Consider the following 18,857-nt stretch of genomic DNA (forward strand, 5'->3'; position numbering starts at 1 on the left):
CACTGTTTACCAGACGCTGTGCTTTCCGTGAGTTCTAGCCTGATTCTTCATTTATTCAACAGGTATTTATGGAGCACTTTGTGCTTGTGTACCTGCTAGGAGCTGGAGAGGAAATACACACACATACATTCCTCTGCTGGTTTTTGGTACAATTTAAAATAATAAGTTCCAGCTCCCAGTGAGCCTTCTTCATAGCAGCTGGCCCCAAGGGACAGAGAAGCACACAGAGAGGCCTGAATTGTTTCATGATCAGTCACAGCAGTCCCAGAGCCCTTGTTGAAGCCTGGTGAGATTTTAGAGACTGGAGAAAATGCTGCTTTGTCAGGGCTTTTAGTAAAGGATTTCCTCTGGCCTGCAGCGCTTGGATTTCTTTTTCTGATTTCAGGCCTCTTACTGTTTTTAGATTTCTGAAAAGATCCACCCTCACCACAGTGCCTTCATTTTGGTTTCCATGGTTATCAGATGAATTGTATTTTTATGATAGCACAAGTGGCTGTTAAGTAATACATGGTCAAGAAGTCCGCAGTTCCCTATGGGTTTGTTTTCTGGTGGTGGTTCTCTTGTTTTTTTTTTTCAGTTACAGTGCAGTCATACTATTCTTTCCTCCCTCCCTGCCTGTTTCCTTTAACAATCGTGCATCAGTGGCAGGGCCAAGAGGAGTGGGAATAAGTAGAAACAGAGATAAAAACACGTATAGACCCTGGTTTAGGTATCTCAGAACCTTTGGAGGGATAATCCAAAGGCATTACCACATGCAAGGGGCAAATCAGTGGGGCTCTGATAAAGATGTAGATTGCAAGCCAGCAAGAGCTTTCAGAGGTGGGAAGGATCCTGTCCTGGGCAACCAAGAAGACATCACATACTGAGAAGCTTTTCAGGGAAGATGTAAAAGAAACAAATTCCTTTTACGTGTGTCAGTCACATAGTGATAATAGACAGTACAAGAAGCATTTTGTTCTTTCAGTTTGCCTTAATGAATGAACCTTCTCTTAAGTCACCTATCATGGGCTTTGTCTGAGATGTTTCCTTATTTCTCTCTTTACTCTTTCTGTTAGCTTAGTGATGTATTAGTTTCCTACTCATACACATGATATTGTGTACACGAAGTTAGATAAGCAGAGACATTTGGTTAAGATTTTGTCTGTTTCATTTTGGATGTTTAACCTGTGTGTCTCATTTCACCAGTTGGGATCTAAGCAGTCACATATTTCTTTATTTTTCCAAATAACCTCCCAAGTCCCTTAATGCTCTTTTTAGTGAGAATTCCGATGTCTCCCACTTCCAAGCCCCATGGGGGCTCAAACACTCCAAAGAAGTCAGTCTTACTTCCACTCTCCAGAGGGGAGAGAAATGCAGAGTCTGAGCCGTCCACCCACATTGTTATTTCTGACACAGCTGTATCATATCACAGTTGAAGAGCTGCCCTGCACGGTCTAAGGATGTGTGGTCACTGCTGCTCAGTGCCTTTATTGGACCACGTTCCTGCCAGCTTGATCCCATGCTTGGCTTCCAAGTTTAGAGCTTTTTCAGGTTATGCTGATGTGATTAGCCATTCTCCCAAAGCACCGCACTCTGGGCCACGTGTGGAGCTTGTCACCAGGCTGGGTTCCTCCAGTCTCCCCTGTTTGGGCAGCACATAGGGCCCTTTCTTACTAGCAGCCTTGGTCAGGGTCACCCCAGATCACCCGATAGATTTCCCTATATTCAAACCTTTTATCAGGGTTTGGAGGCTGAATCCCTTCTCTGCCTAACCCTAACCCAAGGCTTTTTGGCACATTGCTTCTACTCCTCTCCAGGATTCTGCCTACTGAGGATACTCAGGAATGCTAACCTTTAACCAAGATATCTACTCCAGGACTTTGGGTGCCTACTCACCTCACTTTTCGTAGGTAAGAGAAATCCTCTGGTGACTCTTGGGAAAGCATATATCTGTTCCCGAGAGACTCTGTCCACCTATAGTCCTAAGAGAAGTAGGCATTATTGAAAATTTACTTGACATATATCCTGTTAGGGATTTGGGGGTGCAAGTTTTTAATTTAAAAATGAAGGATTTTCAGTTCCCTCAACTTGCCTAAGAACCAAAAAATAATCAGTATGTTTATTTCGTTGTCTTTGTTTTAAACTTTTAAAAATAGGAGATACAACAAGAATGCAAGTGAGTAAAGCCCATAAATGTATAGTTTAACAATTCTAAGGAAAATACATGTGTAACTACCGCCTATGTCAAGAAATAGAACATTGCCGGTACTCAGTACCCTTTCCAAATCATAAGCGCCTCCCCAGAAGAAACCACTATTTTGACTTTTGTGATAGTCATTTCTTTGCTTTTCTTTGTAGTTTTGTCACCTATGTTTGCATTCCCAAACAATACAGTTCATTTTTACTAGTTTTTTAACTTCATACGTGTAGAATCATATTGTGTGCGTTTTGTGTTCGCTTCTTTTGCTCAACTTGTTTGTGAGCTGAATCCATGTGTTGACCGCACTTATTTTTATCGCTAACAGTGTTTTATGTTATGAATGTCACAATGTAGTTATTCATCCTATAGGTGACAGATACTTGGTATTCAGAAACTATAAGCAACACAAGAACAGTGCAGCCAAGAACATCCTTAGACATTTTCTGTTGTGTACGTGAACGAGTTTATATATGTTGAAGTGGAATTGCTTTGCTAGATAATGCCAGACAGTTTTCTAAGTGATTTTACCAATTTACTTTCCTACCAGCAATATATGAGAGTTCTAGTTGTTTCTTATCCTTGCAAATGACTCAGTATTGTTGGTTTAAATTTTTTAAACCATTCTCATGGGTGTATAATGATATCTCTGTGGTTTTAATTTTCTTTCCTTGGTTACTACTGATGAGCACTTTTTTGTTGGTTAATCAGATGGCCTGTTTTGTAAACTGCCTATTAAGTCTTTTCCCTGTTTTTCAGTTTTCTTATTGATTTATCGGAGTTCTTTATAAATTTTGGTTAGTGGTTCCTTGTCAGTTATATGTTTTAAAAGTACCTGTTACTCCGTGACTCTCTTTTCATCCTCTTAAATGTTGTTATCTTAGACCCTATTCTGTGGAAGCAGGACCTGAAGTGGGGACTCATGCTCAAATGGTATACTGGGAGAAGTGCTCAGGAAGAGAATGAGGGAAGCAGGATGGGAAGAGGAGAGGAAGAGAACTAGGTGAGGTGGCAGTTTTCTGGAGAAGGGACCTCTGTGTGTTGTTATCAGCTGACACTTCTATCTGGGGAATGGATGTGCTAGCCAGTAAAGAGGATCTGGGTGGGACACCAATGGTTTTCTCTATAATCCATCTGATACATTCCCTTCTATGTTAAATTCACTCCATCCAGATACAACTTCTCCAGGATTCTGGTTGGTCACAATTTCTGGGGAAACTTACAAGAGGAAGGTTAGTGGGACAAACTACAATCCCTGCTGCTGCGGTTAGTCCAGAGATCAAACTAATGCCCATCTTCTTCCACCTCCACCATCCATATTAGTTTCCCCTCCTTTGTCCCTTGAATGTTGGAGAGAACTCAGTGATGAAGCCACCTGGGTCTGGAAGTTTATTTTCTTATGTTATTTTTAACCATAGACTCAACCTTTTTAATGGTTCTAGGACAATTTTTTCAATTTCTTCTTAAGTTAGTTTAGTAAGTAATATTTTTCTAGGAATTTGTCTCTTTTAAGGTTTAAAATTTATATAAAGTTGTTTATAATATTTCCTTATTATTCTTTTAATGTCTGCAACATCTGTAGCAATATCCCCTTTTCATTCTGACTTCATTTTTATGCTTTCTTTCTTTTTTTTCTTCTTGAGCTTCAGTAGAGGTTCCTTTCAAAGAACCAACTTTTGTCTTCATAGGTTTTTTTCCGTAGTAAGTTTGTTTTCTATTTCTTTAAGTTCTGCTCTTTAAAAAAAAAAAATTTACTTTCCTTGTATATATTTTGGTTTTTCTTCTAACTTTTTGAAATGGATGCTTAGTTCATTAATTTTTATACTTTTTATTTTTATTCTTTCCATTTAAGGTTAAACATTTTTCTCCAAATACCGTTTAGCAAGAGCTCACAAGTTTTGATATGTAGTGTTTTAAGCATTTATTTCTAAATATTTTCTACTTCCCATTGAGATTTCCCCTTTGACTCATAGGTATCTTAGAAATGTGTTTCTTAATTTCCAAACATATGAGTATTTTCTAGTTATCTTTTATTAATTGATTGTAGTCAGTGAGCTTGTTCTGTATAATCTTAATCTTTTAAATTTGTTGATATTTCTGTTAGGGTTCTGTTTATGGTGAGTTTTTGTAAGTGTTACATGTGTGCTTGAAAATAATATGAATTCTAAAATTATTGGATTTTATGTAATGGTTCTATGTAATGCCAGTAGATCAGGTTTATTAATTATATTCAAATCTTCATCCTTACTGATTTTTTGCCTATTCTAGCTATTATAGAGAGAAATGTGTTAAAATACACAACTGTGATTATGAATTTGTCTATTTCCCCTTTTTAATTTTTTGCTTTATATCTTTGAGCCCAATTATCAAGTGCATACAAATACAAAGTTGTTATACTTCCTAGTGTGCTAACCTTTTATCATTATGAAGTTGCCCTTTTTATTTCTAGTAAAAGAATTTTTTTAGCCTTAAACTCTATTTTATCTGATATTGGTATAGCTACACCATCTTTTTTGGTTAATCTATGCGGGGTATATCTTTTTCCATCCTTTTAGTTTCATCCTTTATATATGTGTTTTGGATATGTCTCTTATAAATAACATATAATTGGGTTTTGGTTTTTTATAGCCTTTGTCTCTTAACTGGAATATTTAGCTCATATTCATTTAATATAACCACAGATGTATTTAGGTTTAAGTTTGTGTTCATATTTTATGCTTTCAGTGTGTTTGTCATGCTAGAACTCCATTTCATTTTAGCTCTTTTTTCCCTTTTTTTTGCGGTGGGGGGGGCACTATTTTTAATCATTTGCTTTTTTTCCTTCTAGTTTGGACATTATGCACTAGCTCTTCTTTAATGGTTACCATTGAAATTTTAACTTAACGAAAGTTGATAAATTATGGAAGTGATAAATAGCCCTACTCTTCTTTTGGATAGTTCCGGGACGTTAGACCACCTGAACTGTATTTTCCCCTTGATGCTGAGTGGTAGACTTGTTGTAATACAATGTGTCAGCTTTGATTAGAGTCATTTAAGCACCCACAAATGGAACAAATGAGATGAGGGAGGAAAAAAGTGAGAGAGCAAAGAATTTCCTTGAGAAAACTTTGTGTATATTTGTCAGGACTCTTGGTTGCAAGTGACCAGCTTAGGCACTCTTAACTTTAAAAAGAAAATCTATTGGCTTATAAAACTGCATAGCTGGATCCAGGGGCTCAAAAAATATTTTCTCTCTCTGTCTCTCTCAATCACTCAACCTTGCTTGTCTTAATTTGGCTTCATTCCTCAGATAGACTCTTCTGAGTTGTCCCCATCTCTGGCAAGGGGGAGGGGATATTCTGATCACCTACTTTGGGTCAAGTATCCATCCTTGGTGGATGGAGGACTGAGGCACTCTGAATGACAGCCCCACCAGTACTAAATGAAGTGGGAGTGGGGTTCTTCTAAGAAACCAAAAGAGGGAAGGTGTGCCAGGCAGACAAAAGTTACAGCTACCAACCATCCCTACACTGAGTAATGGCTGAAGGAGAGATACAAAGAAAGAAGAGGGTTAGAGAGGTTGCAGTTGGAATTAACTCAGTTAATCTGTACAAGAAAAAAAAGGGGAGGACATTACCTGTTCATGAGCCCACTGACAGGGAAGGAGGAAGCCGGTCAAACAACCACCTCCTTCACCCACCAACCACTTGGCACTTCAGCATTGTTGGCTGAGGACATCTTGGTGGTCCACAGCAGCAGAGGTGTGGGGCTCTCTAGTATGTGGAGATGTTTTCAACATGTCAGCCGTGGTGCTTGCTATTCCCCCAGCCTTTTCTAAGAGAAATTTCTACATCCACAACTCCTGTTCATGCAGGGGCAGCCCCAGACATCCATGTTTCTACCATAAAATCTTGCTCTATCCCTGCCCCCTGGTCAGAACTTACTGAACCAGAGATGGACATCAGACCCAAGAACAGCCAATTCATAGTCTCACCAGGGACCTCTGATGTGACCTAGTGGAAAGAAAGATGCATGTTCTCTTAGAAATTTGAACTGGGGACTACAGTTGAACACTTAGCTATAGAAATCGAAGCTGAAATGGTATTTAGAAAGAAACCATGAGGTAGGGTCAAGCCTTTGAGGAGTCCTGGCTAGCTGATCTTAGGAGGAAGCAGAAGCAGTGAGGTAGAGAAAATTTTGTGTAGCCTCCAGGCAAAAAGAGAATGGGGCAGACCCTCGGAGAGTGACTGAATCATGCGATGAGTGGAGACCCAGACTCCGGCTGCTGAGGGCCTTGGGGCTGCCATTGATCCAGACGTTTCTAGACTCTGGGAAGCCCAGACCTACTATGGTTCTATTATTGTATTTCCATAAAATCCTATACCCTTAATACCACATATACTCTTATGATAAGCTCTCCCTTATTTGCACTTGCAGTCAGAAGACTCACTAGAGCAGACATTCAGAACTTGGGGGCAGTGCCCACATGGGTGGATTTCTGTTGCTGCCAGTGCCCTTCCAGTGCTACAGTTCTGAAAAGAAAACTCACGCTCTTTGCCATTAGGTGGTCGGCAGCTACAAACGTTGTTAGCTCAGTTACAATAAAGAATCCTGTACACCCAGCGAGCGCTTGGCCTGGTGGGACTATCTGGGGTAGTTGATTCGGGTTGGTTGGGGCCGGCTTAAGGTCTGTATTCATTCCTCATTGCTGCTGCACAGCTCGCTGCTGGCCACAGGTCTGCTGCTGGGCACAGGTGCCTTGATTTTCCCAAAATCTGGCTTGAGGTCCTAAATCTTTGGGCCAGGCTTCCTAACAGAGTACTGCTGTGTCACATCCAACTCAGACACTGTGTGATACTCTACTGCGTAACAATTGCAGGAGTAAATTCATTCTTATTTAATGATCTGTGAGTTTATGTGTAATGGTGAGGATAGAAGGTCCTTGACTATCATGTCACAAGTTAGGAACCCCAGAACCTCAGAAAGGAAACTAGGAAGCAGGAAACTAGGAGGCAGGCTGTTGTAGTGGAAAGAGCAGGGGCTTTGGACTCAGTCCAGGCTAGGAACAGCAGCTGTGCTGCTTACTAACTAAATAAAAAACGGGTTAACCATGTATTCCTGGAATTGGGCATAAGAAGACTACCACCTCTCTGGTTGTTAGAAGTGCTTATTGAGATGACATACAGAAAACACCTGGTATTTAATAAGCCCTCAACACACCTTTCCTTGCCCCCTCAAGGTCACGAAGTGAATTAGAATCAGGACTAAAACCCAGGTTTAGGGTTTCCTGACCCAGGGCACTCTCCTAGGTGAGAATGAATGGTCAGTGCATTGAAGGAGGGAGAAAGGGTCCTTACAGCTCCCAGCCACAATCAGAAAGCACTATACGTGCATCAGAACACAGCATTCTGGTCTGTGTCATCAAATTTCAGAGCTGAAAATAAGAAACAGTGTTTATTTCTCAGGCTGAAGAGAACTGAGATTTGAAGAAATGATAAAAAGCGCAGATGAGATTTTTGTCGTCTTCAAAGCTTTAAGTTTTGTTTCATTTTCCAATAGTGTGTGTAGGTGTAGGTATGTGTATGGGGCTTTTTCATGGTTCACCGTATTTTTAATCTCTGTGTACTTTCCAACTAAAATCCACAAAACGTTAGGAAATGTACTTTGATTTGAAGAAAAATCTAAAATCATTAACCCATTACAGTTCCTCCACGAATGCAGTTTGTATAATAGTTATTTGCACTGATGTTTAGTATGTCTCATAATGTGGGAGGAAAATATCTTTTTTTTCCCTTGAAAATATTAAATAGAGTTCTGAACTGTCCTGGCTTTTCCCCCCGCCCCTTTTTTATTAAAAGCAAAGTTCCCACCACTTTGATACTGATGTGGCCTCCCCTAGGTAGGAAGTAAGTGCATTCTTTTTTATTATACAAAGGTGGGACATGAACGCAGAGTTGTTAAGTCCCTGCCTTCAAGATTACCCAGTGAGAGAGGCAGAGCCCCAACTAGAAGCAGTTTGTGTCCCTTTTGTCTGACTCATGTCAGTATGGGGTAGGCCCATCTGTGCTGGGTCTCGAGGCAGCTTCTCACTGCCCCCCAAGTTAACAAAAACTGCGTGAACTGATCCAGCTGATCTTTCTCCCTGACCCCTTCAGGCTCTCAGAGCTTCGGCCAGACGGAGCTTCTCCTTACTGTGTCCTCAGCCCAGCTGGAAGTTTCCTGCCTGGAGGCTTGGCTGACACTGTTTTCTCTGCCCACAGTCCCCCTTCATGCATTCTCTGGATGCCCCAATTTTACCCATATCTCAGAGTCCAGCTCAGATGCCAGCTCTTCCGTGAAGCTTGGCTTAATGGTTAAAAACCCAGACTTTGGGGTCAGGTCTGGCTTCAAAAGGGGGCTCTGCTGCAGTCTAGCAGAGTGATTTGGGGTAAGCCGTTTGTCACCTAAGTTCTCTCACTTAGTTTTTTTATCTGTAAAATGAAGACACATACTTTAAATCAGTGCTTCTTAAACATACGATACATATGGATTCTCTGGTGAAATTGTTAAAGTGCCAATTCTGATCCAGTAGGTATGGAATGATGCCCAGGAGTTGGCGTTTCTAATCAGTTCTTAGGTCCTGGAAACAACATTCTGAGTTGTAAGGCTTTGAAGAGATGTTGAGAGAATAAAAGGAAATAACGCATGAAAAGTGCTTAATGCTGTTCCCTTCAGACAGTCGTGCTAAGTAAACAGTAGCTCCTGATGTTTTTGTTGCCTTCTGTTATAACTGGCCGATTCCACTAGCTAAGGGTCACATTTTTATTCACACACATTTTTATGTACACACGGGCTTTCCCTCTTTTATGGCATTGAGCACTTTTTCCCTGTATTGGGGGGTTTTCTGCGGGGGTGGGGGTGGTGCGTTGGGAGTGATATCTTTGTCTCCTACCAGACTTGAGGGTGGGGTCTTTATCTGATTCCTGACTCCTCGCAGTGCCTACCACGCAGTCCTATACATAGCAAGTGTTGACTACATACTTGGGTTTTATTTACTTTTCTTTTTTTATTCCACAAGGATCTATCTCGCAGTATGGATTCTATAGCTGAGACTATTCAGTAGTCTCAGCTGTTCTAATATACCAGATAATGATGATGGTGATCATTCATTCATTAAGTGTTTATTTGAGCACCTACTGTGGGTCAGGCATAGTTCTAGGCATAATACAAAGCAGTGATACAGAGTTTCTGCCCTCAAGGAGCTTACATTTTACTCAGGGGAGACAGACAGTAAATAAAAGTATTATATAACATGTAAGCTCCTTGAGGGCAGAGAATGTCTAGTTTGTCACAGTGAATTTCTTCACAGCAGGTGTTCAGGCCATGTGTCACCTGGCCGCCCTACGTCTGCATGTGCTGTCTCACTTCTCACAGGGGTAGTCCCTGTGCTGTAACTCGGTACTTCCTCACGTCCCCTTCACCCACCCCACACATCCACTCACACAAAAGCGTTAGTGAGCTGCAGAGATGTCACTAGAGGTTTTATTCCTGACCCTAACTTACCGACCAATCATAATGCTCAGTGACCTAAATGGGCACAGCAGCCACGCTCTCAGAAGCAGTGGCAGCCTAGACAGCAGAACAAAGCACAGCAATGCTTTGGTTCTGGTGCCTCATGTTGACCAGAGTTCTGTACAGTTTTCTCAGGGTGTTCAATCCCAGTCTCTCCTTTATCAAGTCCTTTTCTATTTCATGCCCTTTAGATGTTAGGCCGGCAAGACCTTGGTCATCTTCACTCTCTCTAGTGATCTTACCCCATGGCTTTAAATGTCATTCAGGTCTCTGTTCAAATGTCACTTCCTCAAAGACCTTCCTTGACAACCCTATCTAAAATAGCACATGTGGGGGGCTTCCTTGGTGGTCCAGTGGCTAAGACTCCGTGCTCCCAATGCAGGGGGCCTGGGTTCCATCCCTGGTTGGGTTGCTAGATCCCACATGCATGCCTCAACTAAGAAGTCTGCATGCTGCAACTAAGAGTCCAGATGCCACAAGGAAGATCCTATGTGCTGCAACTAAGACCCGGTGCAGCCAAAATAAATAAATAAAATAAATATTAAAAAAATAAAATAGTACATGTGTGCATGGACACATACACGCCTTAGCCTGCTTTATTTCTCTTCTTAGCATTTATGTTGTTATTTTTTAAATGTATTGCCTGTCCCTGAGGGTCTTGTCTTATTTACTGCTTGTCAGTACTTGGAACAGTGCCTAGCATAGTAGTAGACAATCGACGAATATTTGTTGAATAAATGATTTTTTTCCTTTGGAAATTCTCAAAATTCTTATGAAGGGTAGTGAGATAGCCATCATTAGCCTCTTTACAGATGAGGAAATAGGCTCACTTTAACCTCACTTAAGGTTAAAGGATTTGCCTCAACTCACGGGGCTGGGAAGCAGTAGAGTCTGCTTGTCGAGAGCCAAGTTTCATGGGACTCACCTCCCAAGAGGGTGGCCTCTGCCCTCCCCACTGAGGCTGGGGACACCAGGTGGCCCAGAGGCATGTGGATCCCTCCACTGTGCAGTTAGGTAGAGGCCACACAGAAACCCTGAGTTCTCACACTCTTGGGAACACATTAAAAAAGGAGCAGCTTGAGGTCTACCTCAGGACCTGCTCCCTCCCATCCAAACAAGTTCCCACTGTTGTTTCTTTACAGGCACAGGCCTTGGGGGATATTTGTTACTTTTAATTCCATAGCTCAGATGCCCCAGTGGCAAAAAGAAGGGCAAAACTTGAATACATTTTTTTAAATTGAAGTATAGTTGATTTACAATATTGTGTTAGTTTCAGGTATACAGAGTGATTTAGTTATATATATTTATTTTTTAGATTTTCCATTATGTTATTGCAAGATACTGAATACAGTTCTCTGTGTTATACAGTAAATTCCTGTTGCTTATCTACTTTATGTATAGTATAATAGTTTTTGTCTGTTAACCCCATACGCCTAATTTACTCCCCCCTGCCCTTTGTTGACCATGAATTTGTTTTCTGTGTGAGTCTATTTCTATTTTGTGTATAGATTCATTTGTATTATTTTTTTAGATTCCACATGTAAGTGGTATCATATATTTGTCTTTGTCTGACTTACTTCACTAAGTATTGTATAATATTCTCTAGGTCCATCCATGTTGCTGCAAATGGCTGAGTAATATTCCATTGTGTATATATACCACATCTTCTTAAACCATTCGTCTGTTGATGGGCACTTGGGTAGCTTCCTTATCTTGGCAATTGTAAATAGTGCTGCTGTGAACATTGGGGTGCGTGTATCTTTTCGAATTAGAGTTTTCTCTGGATATATACCAAGGAGTGGGATTGCTGGATCATATGGTAGCTCTATTTTTAGTTTTTTAAGGAACCTCCATACTGTTCTCCATAGTGATTGTACCAATTTATATTCCCACCAACAGTGTAGGAGGGTTCCCTTTTCTCCACACCCTCTCCAGCATTTTTTATGTGTAGACTTTTTGATGATAGCCATTCTGACTGTGTGAGGTGATACATCATTGTGGTTTTGATTGCATTTCTCTCATAATTAGCGATGTGTGGCATCTTTTCATGTGCCTGTTGGCACATGTCTTCTTTGGAGAAATGTCTGTTTAGGTCTTTTGCCCATTTTTTGATTGGGTTATTTATTTGATATTTAGTTGTATGAGCTGTTTATGTATTTTGGATATTAACCCCTTGTTGGTCGCATTGTTTGCAAATATTTTCTCCCATTCTGTAGATTGTCGTTTCATTTAGTTGATGGTTTTTTTTTTGCTGTGCAAAAGCTAAATTTTGCTTTTATTTCTTTTGCCTTGCGAGACCTAAGAAAACATTGCTATGATTTATGTCAGACAATGTTTTGCCTATGTTCTCTTCTGGGAGTTTTGTGGTGTCATGTCTTACCTATAGGCCTTTAAACCATTTTGAGTTTATTTTTGTATATGGTGTGAGAGAGCATTCTAATTTCATTGAGTTTACATATAGCTATCCAGCTTTCCCAACACCACTTGTTGAAGAGACTGTCTTTTCTCCACTGTATATTCTTGCCTTCTTTGTTGTAAATTAATTGACTATAGGTGTGTGGGTTTATTTCTGGGTGTTCTAATTTCTGGGCTCTCTAGTCTGTTCCATTGGTCTATATGTCTGTTTTTGTGCCAGTACCACACTGTTTTGACTACTGTAGCTTTGTAGTATAGTCTGAAGTCTGGAAGGGTTATACTTTCAGCTTTGTTCTTTTTTCTCAGGATTGCTTTGACAATTCTGGGTCTTTTGTGGTTCCATATAAATTTTAGGATTATTTGTTCTAGTTCTGTGAAAAATGTCATAGGTATTTTGATAGGGATTGCATTAAATCTGTAGATTGCTTTGGGTAGTATGGCCATTTTAACAATTCATTCTTTCAATCCAAGAGCATTGGATATCTTTCCATTTCTTTGAATCATCTTCAGTTTCCTTTATCAGTGTTTTATAGGTTTCAGCATATAGGTCTTTCACCTCCTTGGTTAAATTTATTCCTAAGTTTTGTTTTTGGTTTTGTGGTTTGTTTGTTTGTTTGTTTTTTGGACATGATTTTAGACGGGGTCACTTTTTTACTTTCTCTTTCTGATATTTCATTGTTAGTGTAAAGAAATACAGCAGATTTCTGTATATTAGTCTTATATCCTGCTACCTTGCTGAATTCATTTATTCTAATAGTTTTTGTGTGGAGACTTTGTGTAGAGAGAGTATCATGTCATCTGCAAATAGTGACAGTTTCACCTTTTCTTTTCTAATTTGGGTACCTTTTATTTCTTTTTCTTGTCTGATTTCTGTGGCTAGGACTTCCAGTACTATGTTGAATAGAAGTGGTGAGAGTGCGTATTCTTGTCTTGTTCCTGAATTTAGCAGGAAGGCTTTCAGCTTTTCACTGTTGAGTATTATGTTGTCTGTGGGTTTATCATAAATAGCTTTTATTATGTTGAGATATATTCCCTCTATACTCACTTTGGTGAGAGTTTTTATCATGAATGGATGTTGAATTTTGTCCGATGCTTTGTCTGTGTCTATTGAGATGATCATGTGGGAATACATTTTTTTAAAGTGTTACCTGGTTATGGAAATCCCTGTTGTTCTGTGGATCCCCATGGATTAGTGTTGTAAAGATATAGTAAATAATGCCAAATGGAACAACAGAGAACAGGGCGTTTTCATGAAAGGAAATCCTCTCTAAGTTCAGAGGGCTCTTGAGGGGAGAACTGTCAGCCTCAGTCTCGATTTAGCCTTGGGGTGTTGCCTAGTGTTGGGGACATGGGAAATTTTGGAGGAAGACAACTGCTGAAGGATGGAAAAATCCCCTGCTGGGAAATCCTCCTTCCTTCAAGAGGCCAGATCCAACACCCTTTGCTTCCCACTGTGGGGTGAGCTTCTTGGAATCCCAAGAAAACTGAAGCCCTAGTAGTTTCTGTGTCAGGCACATTTGCCCCAAATCCTCCAGAGACCCTCACATCATCCTGAGGGAAAGAAACTGTCATTTAATATTTACAAAGTTGTGAGTTTCTTCCCTCAGTGTTCCACCCAACATTACTCTCCTGGATGGATCTCCTTAAAATGCAGCTCTAATCAGGCCACTCCCTCCTGAGGAACCTGCAGTAGAGTACAAGCTTCTGAGTTTGTCATCTAATGCTTATACCAAATATGCAGCATATATAAGAGAGCAGAACTCCAGTGACCCCAGGGGGATAGAACAGAGACCAACTGAGGAAGTAACTAGGATCTAGATTTCAGCTCAGTATTGGGAAATATGATATTGAATCACTGCAGACAAGCCATGGAATGGATGGTCTCCAGGAGCTTCATAATAGCACTCTTTAGAGTTTCACATGCTCTTATCAGTCAGGAAGGGCTAGGTTATGCTGTAGTAATAAACAGTCCCCAAATTCTCAGTTCCTTAACCCACCACACAGGATTCTGTTTCATGCATGGTATCCATTTTGGGTTGGCAGGGAGACTCTGCTTTTCCTAATCACTCAAGGAGCCAGGCTACCAGAGTAGCCATCATCTCAAATGTTGCCAGTTGCTGTGCTGGAAAGAAGAGAGCTCTGGATGATCTTGCACAGGCAGTGAAGTGCTCCAGTTAAGAAGTGACACACATCCCTTCTCAAAACTCATTGATTAGTACTGGTCATGTGACCCTACCCAACCAACCTCAGGAGGGACCGAGAGTGCAATCCTGTCATGTGCCAAAAGGAGGGGAAACTGGAAATAGTTGGTAAAGAGAACTAATTATCAACACAGTATGCATTAGATCTTTTAATCCACACAGCAATCCTCTGGGGTGGTATCAAGCTCCCCAATTTACTTATGAGGAAACCAGGCCCAGGGAGGTTAAGTGACTTGCTCAGGCTTGCATACCACTTAATCCTAGGTCTTCTGACTTCGCAGGATACTGGGAGAGCCACTCACCGAAAGGTTTGAAGCTGAGGAGAGCGCTTTATTGGGAGTGCTGCATCAAAGTGTGGAAAGGGGGCCCTTTTCATTACAGTCACCAGGGATCTTGGAAAAGTTGCAGGTAATTGGTTCCATTCCAGAGATTCTTTTTTTTCCCTTATATTTTATTTAATTTTTTTTTTATTGAAGTATAGTTAAGTTACAATGTTGTATTATTATTATTAGTTTTGGGTGTACAGCAAAGTGATTCAGGTATATATATATATATATATATATATATATATACACACACACACACACTTCTTCAGATATATGTACTTCTTCAGATTCTTTTCCATTATAGGTTATTACAAGATATTAAGGATAGTTCCCAGTGTTATATAGTAGGTCCTTGTTGTTTACCTCTTTTATATATAGTAATGTGTATATGTTAATCCCAAACTCCTAATTTATCTCCACATCCTCCCACTGTCCCCTTTGGTAACCAAAAGTTTGTTTTCTTTGAGTCTGTTCCTGTTTCGTAACTAAGTTCATTTGTATCATTTTTTTAGATTCCACATATAAGTGATATCATATGATATTTGTCTTTCTCTGTCTGACTTCACTTAATATGATAATCTCTAGGTCCATCCATGATGCTGCAAATGGCATTATTTCATTCTTTTTATGGCTGAGTAATATTCCATTGTATATATATATATATATATATATACCACATCTTCTTTATCCATTCATCTGTCAATGGACATTTAGGTTACTTCCATGTCTTGGCTGTTGTAAATAGTGCTGCTATCAACATAGGGGTGCATGTATCTTTTCACGTTAGGGTTTTCTCCAGATATATGCCCAGGAATGGGATTGCAGGATCATATGGTGGTACTGTTTTTAGTTTTTGAAGGAACCCCCATGCTCTTCTCCATAGTGGCTGCACCAATTTACATTCCCACCCCAGAGATTCTGATTCTGGAGATCTGAAGTGGAGCTAGGAACAGGCCCCGGGTGATTCTGAGGGGGAATGGTCAAGAGCCATGTTTTAAGAACCTCTGGGAAGTCCCACCAAGTCTGGTTTAAAGATTTTCTTTCCTCTTGAGCTCTGTAAGCTGCAATTATGCTTAATACTTTCTCTCTCGGGTTGGTATTAGCTGTGTCCATTTCCTGTCACTTCTTTCTCATCCTAGAATCCCTCACACTCTGTAAGGGCTATATTTGCAAGACAAAGGAACAAGAAATAAAAGGGATTTTTAATTCTCTAATTTTTTAAATTCACAATGAAACTTTAAGAATTTCTATGTAAGAATTTCTGTGTAGATGCAGGAATTTTGTGGGGGGAGGGAGGGCCCTTGAAGCTGTGTTTATATAGTAAATTTATATAAGTTTGCAAGTACTAATTATTCACCAAAAAATTGGGGTAGAGGCATGATGGCAATTCACTTCTGTTTATTCATTTACTTAAAGTCATGTTTTGTGCTAGGTATTAGATGGTGTGTTTGGTTCTTGCTGTATTCTCTATAGCTCAGTTTTGGTGGCCCAGTGTATTCTTTATTGATGGGCTGCTGTGGCAACTCATCTGGGACAGGAGTTGGCAGTGCTGGGTACTGTGGGATGTCACATGGAGCATTCAGCGGGTTGACTGGGTTGAACGCTAATAGATAGTGAAATAGGTTCAAGTCAGCAGTGGGGTTGGATGCAGTAATCGGGCTTGGTGGTCGTAGTTTGAGTAACTGTGATTTGGGTCTCTACATCCTCCTGAGAATTGGAGTAGTGACTGTTAGCATTGGGTCCCAGAGAGGGCCCTCCTGGGCAGACTTGCATGACGCCATAGGGAAGCCTGTCACCTGGAAGGCTGTCGAGATTGGGTTTCTTTAGGATTCTCTGATTCACTCTTGAACACCTGTCAGAGTTGTCCCTTGTAGAAGGAAAGAACATTGTGGATAAGGCACGTTGGAAAGTACACATTAGATGGTGCCCCTGGAAGAACAGCATACAGTTATAATCAAAGATGCTAATAAATTGGAAAGTGAGAGGTGGGGATGAGGAGAGCAAGGAGTCTAAGAAGTAGGTCAGAGTTCTTAATAATGACTGAAAGATACTCCTTCCACATGCAGCAAGTGGTCCTTCCTGGGATGCGATCACCCTCTGGGAAGAAATGTTTGGGTGGTTGACAGTTTGTATTCTTTTATATAGGAACTTGTTAAAACGGTGATAACAGTGTTCTTCTGGTGGTTTTGAATTGAAGTAGCAATATAATAAGGAAAAAAGAAGTGAAGCAAGGACAGAGAAAAATATTGTAAATGAACTCCTCTTAATAGGGAGATAAAAAATTTACAAAGATAAATGTGAACTGTGTGGGACACAGGGTAATCAGGAGGCATCTGTTATGTGGAAGAAGGAGGCTAAATCTGAGGTTTCAGGAAGGGACTGTGTGAAGGGTCAGGGTTAGAAGAAATGTGACGTATGAAGTCACTGAACTCAGAGAATCACGTACAGGTCACCAAGACCTGATGGACAGGCAAAATAACATTTTAAATTAAATTACCTCATAAGTGAGCCAAGAACCTAGTTAGAGGAGAGGCCCACCTGAAACTGAACTGCATTCAACCCACTCAGAGTCCTGGCATCAGAGCTCCTCCCTCCTGCAAATGACACTGTAATGAGAAGAGCAGCAGTCAAATTAGGAAAGGGGCAATTAGAGGCAGAGCTGCGGAAGGTCTGGAAGATGTTTGGGAGGAATGTGGAGTGCAAAGATAAGAAGTTGTGAGGGAAAGAATGAGTTATGTGAGAGTTGAATATGAAAGGGTTAACTTAATCTTACCAGAGGTACTGCTGACCTGTTTTTTCTCCCAGTGACTCTAGTCAAGTCACCTGTAGGTAATAATAAATCATGTACTTGTCTCCTTTGGTTTACTTATTGGCAGCATTTCCTGAAAGAACTTAGAGCCTCAGAAAAGGCAGAATCCCACTCTCATAGTACCTGAGACATGTGGACCCGGTGTTGGAATAATCTAGGCACTCTGTTGCCTGAATAATTGGAGTAGAGAAGGGGATCAACACCAGGTATTGGGTCTTCAGAGAGCAAGGTATCCAGTCCTTGCCAAAGAAACCCACATTCTGGTGGAGGAGACAGAAGTCTGCTGAAAAGGCTTAGAAACCATGACCAAACCTAGTAGAAATAAGCATCTCTAATACACAGATTGTGGTCTTGAAATATTGCTTCCACTAAAAGAAACCAGAACAATAAGCTCAACTGATTTTTGACAAAAGTAGAAAAGCAATTCAATGGAGAAAGGATAGCCCTTTCAACAAATGGTGCAGGAACAGTTGGATGACCATAGGTCCAAAAAAAGTGAACTTCAAACTAAATCTTATACCTGAATCAAAAATTAACTCAAAATGGATCATAGACTTAAACGTGAAGGGTAAAACTATAAAACTTTTAGGAAAAAAAAAAAAACAGGAGAAAATATTTAGGATCTAGAGCTAGGTAAAGAGTTCTTGGACTTGACACTAAAAGCCCAATTTATCAAAGGAAAAGTGTAAAATTGCAGTGTGGTGCTGGCATAAGGATTGACAAATAGTTCAATGAAACAGAATAAATCACCCAGAAATAGATCCACGCTACTGTCATTTGATTTTTGACAAAGGCACCAAAGCAAGCCAATAGGGAAAGGAGATTCTTTTTAACAAATGGTGCTGGAATAACTGGATATTCACATAAGAAAATTAACTTCAACCTCCACCTCATACCATAACAAAAATTAATTCATGATTGGGTCGTAGGTCAAAATGCAAAAGTTAAAACCACAAAGCTTTTAGAAGAAAATATAGGAGGATATCTTCATTATGTGGGGATTAACAAAGGCTTCTCAGGTAAAAGAAACCAATAATCATTTTTTTAAAAAAAAAGGTATGTTCAGCTTCAGCAAAATTAAAAACTTCTCATCAAAAGATACTATTAAGAAAGTGAAACCACAAGCTACAGAGTAGAAGAAAATATTCATGGAACATTTATCTGGCAAAGGATATATAAAGAAGTCCTATAATTGAATAATAAAAAAGACAACCCCATTTAAAAAAAAATAGACAAAAGATTTGAACACTTCAAAAGAGATATATGAAAGGCCAATAAGCACATGAAAGTGTTCAACATCATTAGTCATGAGGGAAATGCAAATTAAAACCAAAATGAGATACCGATTTCAAAAAAGATACATGCACCCCTATGTTCATAGCAGCATTATTCACAATAGC

At 40.1% G+C, this 18,857-nt stretch overlaps 1 protein-coding gene across 14 annotated transcripts in view; it reads left to right on the forward strand.

Moving 5' to 3' along the window:
* The window catches only part of FBXO10 (F-box protein 10), an 83,094-nt gene that overhangs the window by 1,386 nt on the left and 62,851 nt on the right, over positions 1-18,857 (forward strand). For 10 of the 14 annotated variants that reach the window (XM_082468589.1, XM_082468583.1, XM_082468584.1 and 7 more), the window contains exons 2-3: positions 1,797-1,889; positions 14,604-14,730. The exons of 1 other annotated variant lie outside the window; for it this stretch is intronic. The gene's annotated coding sequence lies outside the window, so the exon portion shown is untranslated. The remainder of the gene's footprint in view (positions 1-1,796; positions 1,890-14,603; positions 14,731-18,857) is intronic. 3 more of the 14 variants (XM_082468586.1, XM_082468587.1, XM_082468593.1) reach the window with 1 other exon arrangement.

This window comes from Balaenoptera physalus (assembly GCF_965194825.1).
Source record: "Balaenoptera physalus genome assembly, chromosome: 7".
Classification (NCBI taxonomy): Eukaryota; Metazoa; Chordata; class Mammalia; order Artiodactyla; family Balaenopteridae; genus Balaenoptera; species Balaenoptera physalus.